Source organism: Daucus carota, chromosome 9 (genome assembly GCF_001625215.2).
Source record: "Daucus carota subsp. sativus chromosome 9, DH1 v3.0, whole genome shotgun sequence".
Taxonomy (NCBI): domain Eukaryota; kingdom Viridiplantae; phylum Streptophyta; class Magnoliopsida; order Apiales; family Apiaceae; genus Daucus; species Daucus carota.
In genome coordinates, this window is record NC_030389.2 from 41,308,750 (window position 1) to 41,316,565 (window position 7,816).

The 7,816-nt window shown below is 33.2% G+C and overlaps 1 long non-coding RNA gene across 2 annotated transcripts; it reads left to right on the forward strand.

Annotated features, from left to right (window-relative positions):
- The first annotated feature begins 5,189 nt into the window (after nucleotides 1-5,189).
- On the forward strand, nucleotides 5,190-7,545 carry LOC108200964 (uncharacterized). Of its 2 annotated transcripts, XR_010287345.1 has the most exons (4): nucleotides 5,190-5,421; nucleotides 5,509-5,909; nucleotides 6,642-7,167; nucleotides 7,314-7,545. It is a non-coding gene; the product is annotated as an uncharacterized LOC108200964 (long non-coding RNA). The 2 variants fall into 2 exon arrangements; XR_001802874.2 differs by having other exon boundaries at nucleotides 5,193-5,421; nucleotides 6,642-7,545.
- Nucleotides 7,546-7,816: the final 271 nt, after the last annotated feature.

Below are 7,816 nucleotides of genomic sequence, written 5' to 3' on the forward strand. Positions count from 1 at the left end.
TTTGGAGATCTAGTTGCTAGAAAAGATTATACCTGAGACATATAGTTTTCAGAGGGAAAAAAAGATTAAGAATTGTGATTTCAACTATCAGAAATGAAAAATATATCATTGTATTTGTAATGGTATTATTTTCATCGATCAACAATATTTTCTTATCAAATCAGGACTAAGATATAGTTAGGAGTTCAAGCTAGCCAAATCCTTCTTATTTAATATTTTATTATATTATTTTACATTTCATATTTATGATTCACCAAGTTGTTTAAAACAATTAAGTAAACTATTTCATTAGTGTTATTTTCATTGATCAAGACGTAGATCACAAAAATTAGGAATTCCCTATAACAAAACTCTAAATATTTTGTGTGTTTTATTATTATTTATTGTTTTACTTTATTATCTTGTATATCATATTAATGATTCAAAAGCCGGAAAAATGCTACTATAAGCTTGAAATTGGCGGAACACGTTTAACTCTACAATTATAAATTTGTGAAAACACCGAAAGTATTCTAGTTTTTATATAGTAACGTACCAAATGTTCTGTAACAATGTGGTGGTAAGATCGAAAACGTGTTAAACGAATAAATTGAACAATAATAATTGTAAACCAAATTATACACAAGTAATATAATTATAAACATGACAGATCAATATTTTAGAGGCATTTGCCAATCATTAATATTGTGAAAAACCTCGGTACATCGCTATTTAGAAGCTCCTGTTTAGATTTGTCTACTTTTTATGTCCAAGCCTCCAGCGTCAGGTTATACAAAACTCCAAATATGTAGTACTAATTAGAAAGATCATATGAATCTTAGTTATTTCATGGGATTATCTTTGCGCCAACTAAACTGCGGTGGTCAATGTAAAAATGTGATCAATTTCATTTAACGTTTAAGCCCATTTTATTTAGATAAATAGTTACAGAGTACGCCAGTACGGGAACAACTAGAAGGGTACAGAACAAGTTTATACTGAAAAATTATTAAAATAAATAAAACTGGTAGTGGGCTTGGCCAGTTTTCACTATATGATCAAGTAAAGCTGACCATTTTTTTCACTTACCAGGTCATTTTCCTAGTCCCTATGCACTAAATGAGCACCCATTATAAGTATTCGAACATGTCATAAGTCACAGTTTTAAATTCAGTCAAACAGACTCTTGAAAACGTGAATTTTTAATCTCAAATTCTCAACTATCCATTCTTTTCAATCCCCCGTCCAATTCTCATTTTAGACAACAATGGGATATCGGTTTAGAAAATGTAATTGAAATCATGCAGAGTAAATAACATTTCAGTGTAATTTTTATATAGGAGGTATATATTATTTCACGTTACAATTTACTTAATTTTCAAAAGAAAGCTAAATTTATTATCATTTCAATATATGAATATGCAATTATTACAAGAAATTCAGGAACTGAAAAATCAGACAAAGTTACAATTTAAACACTGTGGTAGCTACTTTGTGTGCATACCGAACAAAAGCCATCAACTGAAAATAAACAAAGGAAATTCTCGGGAAAAAAATAATAATTTTATGCACACTGGAAGCCTGGTGGAGTTTGAACATCACAAACGTTAAGAACCAAGCCGAATGACACAGGAATGTTAAGATTAAATCCCAGAACATTGGCTTTAATAGCTGTGCATAGACAAACAGCTGATTCTGCTTCCACAAGTCCTCCAAATAGTCTGCAACACGGCTTTTTCGGAGCGTTTCCGACTTCTACTCCTAGTAGGCCACCAAGCACCTTGGCGCATGCCCCAAACCTAATTGCATTTCTCGGACATGTGCCTGATTTTTTGAAATTTGGGAATGAAATGGGAGGACTCACGCGAGGTCCCGGGGATCCTGGAGCTCGTTGTGGAGTGGCTGGTGATGCAGAAGGAGGATTGGAACCGGGCATTGAAGGAGAGGTAGGGGACTTGGACTTATGAGAATGATGCTTATGTTTATGTGTTGAATGTTTTGGAGGACTCATGCAGTCAGAGGTGCTTGCTGCGAGTCCCAGAAAGAGAAGGTTGAGAAACACAAAAAGAACTAGTGGAAGGCTAGACTTTGAACTCATTGTTCAAAGGGTTTGCAGAACAAGGGAGGATGAGGGTTTAAGGATGAATGTGCTAGTGGTACTGCATGGATATTTATATGGTGTGGTTAGGGCTGAAATAGAACATCATGGAAATTGTGAAAAGGTGTTGAGACAATGTACAGCACTATATTGCTTCTGAATATTTGATTCAAATTAAAAACTCATGCAGGTTAGTTTTCAGAAAATTAATAGAAGCCCCCTTCATTTTAATTTACAGCTATTCACTTGTTGTAAGAACTCGCAACATTTTTATAACTTTGTTAATGAATAAATATTACTAGCCTTTAACCCGTGCAAAGCACGGGCGGGTATATAATTCGCAATTTATTAATTATAATATAAATCTTAACACCATATTGTTAGTATTTTAGTATTAATGAATTGAATTTTGATTAAATTATATTAACCAACTGATTATATCTTCTAACGGAAATTTAGCTTTCACAATTTATTATCTATCTGTGAATATTTTTCTGATATTAATATGTGACAGTTTATTATTCAATTAATTTTAAATTAAAATTTTCATATTTCATATATCTTCATATGTTACGTAATGGTTCGTGTTTGTAATGAAATAGAACACGTTAGAGTTAAATTTCGAGTAGAATACGTTATAATTAAAAAGTAGCGTCTCCAATTATTTATATGTACGTATTTTAGACAAAAGATATTCAAAATTGTATATTTATTAATAGTTATACATTTATCTGTAAGTATTTTTTAACATTAATACATGTTATTAATAGTAGTTTCACCTTTTTTCAACTAATTATAAATTATATTAAAAAAGATATTAATATACATAAGGAGTGTTTTGAGTATATGAAACTGTTTAATAGATATCCACATGTTGTAGACTTTTAGTTTTAGTGGAGAGTACCATACCAAAATTTTGTACGACTACAAATTATACCCATGTTGGCTTTTTATAATATAGTATAGATTACAAATTTTGTAATATATCTGCTTTTTGGTACGATTAATCATTTCGATTAACTTCCGATCACCCGATTAATCTCAAATTAGCACTTCTACCAACTAATCCTAATTTTCGATTTTTACAACCACAAAAGACAAGGAGAAAAAGCACAATGTCTATATTTACTCCCATGCCTATTTGTATTAACAACAATTAGAACCCTGTAAAGACACCGAAAGTATATACATTTAGTGTTTAATTATATAGTTATGCACCAAATGTTCTGTAATAGTGCGATGTTAAGATCCAAAATGTGTTAAACGATTAAATTGAACAATAATTCGTAAACCAGCTGATTATGCCTCGATAATTAAATTGCACACACCATAATTGACAAATGAAAATGTATGTGCAAAACCTTAGTACTGTACAAGGTTGTTTATACGCAATTCAGAATCTCCTGCTTAATTAGGTTCGCTGTCTTAAGTTCTGTTCATGTGTTCTTGATCATTGTCTAACTTTACAGGTTATAGATCTCCACTAATATACATAGACCTATCGTGCATTACGAAGAGCGTATGCATTTTAAGTGCTTATTTGATGGTAGAGTCTTATCACGCTATATCGCATTAACAGTCGCAACATATTGTTCTCATGGAAACCTGGGTGATGTGCTCATGTGCCGATGGCTATGTATGGTTTTACATTATTCTTTTTTTCCAAAAGCAAAAACGAAAAACTTTGTAATAAATAATTAATAATTAGAACTTCTATTCTTAAAGGAGATACACATTAGGTTCGTTGTGATCCCTACAAATTCCTCTCTTTTGTGCATGAGACATGTTAAGGTTAGTGGCTCTTCTGCAGTTGCCAAAAATAATAGTTCCTTGGCCAAAATAGAAAATATTCTTGATAAAATGAACGTCGCCTCTGCTAGCTAGTATGACTGTATGAGTGCCAAACATATGAATATATATGTTATGGTTGATGAGTTCCTAGTGAGTTCTGGTGAAGTTTCAAGCGAACTGATCTATACCATAAAGAAAAGCAAAACAGGTGGTGAGCTTGTCTGTTGAAGAAAATCAGATCATCATACCTCCTAAACACTACTATAATAGAAACAAATATAACAGATAGATGAAGTGTCTCTTAAATTGAAAAAATCGTGAAGACGGCCAACGGAATCATGGTGTAATGTATTAAAAAGGGATATATTGGTTTTGTGGTCGAACACCACATGTTAGGGAATACTATCATATCAAGATATCTAATATTTTCCATGTTTCTTTCGAAAATACTACTTCTGGGGTTGCATACGGTTCCGTGGTAAGCACCTTATTGTTTGCAACCACTTTGCCACTTCGTGGGATCTATTTATTAGATTTTTACTCTATATATAATGGGTTCAGTTCTATGGAGACCAATATATTATTGGAGACTATATATGTTCTTAACATTACAACAAAAATTATTATGCAAAACATATTCTGATTGCAGTATATATGGTCTCCGAAATCTCTTATAAATAATGGTCTCCATATAACTTTTCCTCTATATAGAAAGATATAATGTTTATGAGAAGGCTTACTGCAGTTATTTATTTGAGATTGTTCACTCCCATGTTATATGTTGAGTTATTTATTTGAGATTGTTCACTCCCATGTTATATGTTGCATCCGTAAAACATAACCTCTTTTATATGGTAGAAATTTGAGGGGTATTGATTCTTTTACGACTGGCTAGTGCTGCAGTAAGTCGCCCTTAATTTATCTTTTCTTTGTTTTTCGTTTTTGTCCTTCGTCAAATATTCACTTTGTGCTTTTGAAAAGCTATTTTCTGAAGTGCTTAACATCCTAAGCGGTTAGGAGAAATGAGTTTTATTAAAAAAGAACTAAGAACATTAATATTGGCACAGATTCTCAGCAGAAAGTAATGTAATAGTATTGAGTTATTGACAAACCATTTACATATGGTGTCTAGATTTAGCAGTAAGATGAACTAATTAGGTGAAGAGTATCTATAACTTCTGATAAGATACTGTTGGGCCTTGGCCCACAACGGAGGCGGCCCACTAAGGAAACAGCCCACAACTCAGGAGTCCACAAAGCAGCACATGTGATACTTGTTCTAGGCCAACAGATACCTTCAGTCAAAAGCCATAACTAATAAATTTAAAAATGAAGTTAAACTTTCATGCAATTAACTATTTATATATTCCACTCCTAAAATTTGAAATTTAGAAATGTAACTAGGAAAAACAAGAATTTGATGGAATATGCTTGCAGGTATAGAGTTCTTATCAGTGGTATTCTATGCTTTCTCTACTGCTTGAGAACATTAGATAGATGAAGCTGTTCTCCCTTACAGTTTTGATGCACAAATTATAATCTCAGAAGAACAAGTAAAGAATTTTTAAATTACTCTCTACTGTAATTTTAGTATTGGTATATTATGATATCATATTTATTTGTTTATGATGGTGCTGCAGTGATATTTTTGTTATTGCAAAGTTAAAGAGTATCAACTCGCTGAAAAACTTAAAGATTGTCCTAGCATCCGATGGAGGTCTGGTAGCAAGGGTAGATATGGTTGCCGATTGTTTATGTATTTTGACAGTTAATTATGGCTTAAAAGTTTTAAGCTATATTGAGTACATAATGATACTGTACATTGACTAGAGCTCAAGTGACTGATTTTTATGAAGCGGTTAAGCAAACGGCACATGATCTAGTGCTCTCACATGAGGCACTGACTGAATTGAGCAGCACAAGTCTGAGAATCTGAAAGTGGTAGAGAGGAGAGAAGACATGAAGCTATGGAGTGTTCGGACTTAATATCTTCATATTTGAATTGTATCTCTGAGATATCTTTAACTCTACTGCCAGGATGGTAAGAGAATTGTTTGTGCTTCATTCTGGTCTCCGGTTAATTTTGTTCTTCTCATCCTCTGTTACGTCGTTGGAGCCTTGTCGAGATCACGTAGAACACATAACTTGACCCCCTAGGCCCTACCCTTGTTTCTTAATGTTGTAAATAAAATTTGATACCTTTTTTGAAGAACATGCAGGTGAAAATCCCTTTAGTTCTTCTCCTGCTATAATTTCTGCACTTTTAGAGGCATTAGGTGATTGGTTAACATCAAAGCAAATTGTATTTGGCTTTGCAATTTCTTTCTAGTGGTTTAAAGATGGGAGTTTTGGGGATGAAACACTACTTAAATACCCTGTTGCGGTGTTGCCTATATGTTCTGTAATTTTTCTTTCTGGCACGGAGGGGGATTCCAAATAAAGTCTTGTGCAGTGTACTAATGTATGGATATTTGTATACATATGTATTTATCTAGTTGAAATTTTCTTGTCATTTCAATTTGATTAGGTTATTAATGTATTCTGCACAATAGATGTGTTAATATTTAGTCAGAAAAATAAATGGCCAAGGATCCTATATATCATTACAGGTTTTTTTGGATAGGGCTGCTCAAATTATATCTCTATTATGAAGACCTACTTTCTTTATTTCTTTATTTATACCTTTCTTTATTTCTGGTTTTCCTTTCTTAGCTATATTGAGGTGATGTGATTTATAATGTTCTTAATATCTGCTTTGGTTCTGATCTTGCAGCTTACAACTTAGAGGTGGACTAATTTATTTAATTTCCTTTGTCAAGTTGCTTCCCTGTTGTCTCAATATGTGCATTTCAATGACAACATCTCTACAAAGACGTCTGAACCGTCAGTGGGGTTCAGTACTGTTACACTTAAGTTTCCCTAATCATATGCAGAGCAACCTCACCAAATCTTCTCAACTGATCAATGCCAGAGGATTTGTGAAACAGGTGACCTTGTTATTGCTCCTGATATGTTGACGTAGTTCTGGTTCCATCCGCGGAGCACTACCTGATCATCGTATATATAATAATTCAGCAAGTATGATACATTCTACGCGGAAATCTGAATTCCTACATCCACGAATCAGGAAAACGTATGGTCAAAACTTTAACTTGTGTTCCGTTGCTGTGAGGACCATATTGCGAGAAAGTACTTTCATTTTTCCTCCTAAGTTTCAGTAATCTTATATGTTTTCCAAACAATGCAGCTGATGTATATTGACAAAGTTATCCAGTAAGAAGTATCTGCTGTAGCATAAGGTAAGACTGAACATCATAAACAATAATGCAAAGCCTCTTTTTGATTATAAACTTAATTTAAAAGTCCATTTCTGTTCATTTTAAGCAATCCTTGAGCACAAGTGGGTTATTTCTATTGTTTACCCCAGCTTGCTGCTCATTTACAGTTAGACATTGAGTCCCCAGAGCTTAAAAAATACACCTCAGTTGACAGAAGCACTCCCCACCTGGACCACCACCACTTATCTGAGCTGTTAAGATTATCCACTAAACTCCAGTGAGGAAAACCTACATTATTAGTACAGGTCTTTAATGAAGATGACATAATTGGATTGTTTTGATTGTACAGTTCTGTACTCTTCTATATTCTAATTATGAGACCTAATTATGAAACATTATTAGCAGTAAACTATTTGATCACATTATGATTGTGATTATGATCTTAGCCACAGTTATGCCCAGGCACATGTTTGGAATATGCATTGTGATTTATGATCTTAGCCTATGCATGGATTAGATAAAACATTCTATCTTGATTTCATTCTTAAAATTCGTAACTCGAGTACTCGTCTAAACTCCCATATACTCATTTTTCACATGAGAGTATTCGGGTGAATCATATTCAGCTCCACCTTTCGAGTATTCGTCTCAACTAAATATTCACCGAAAT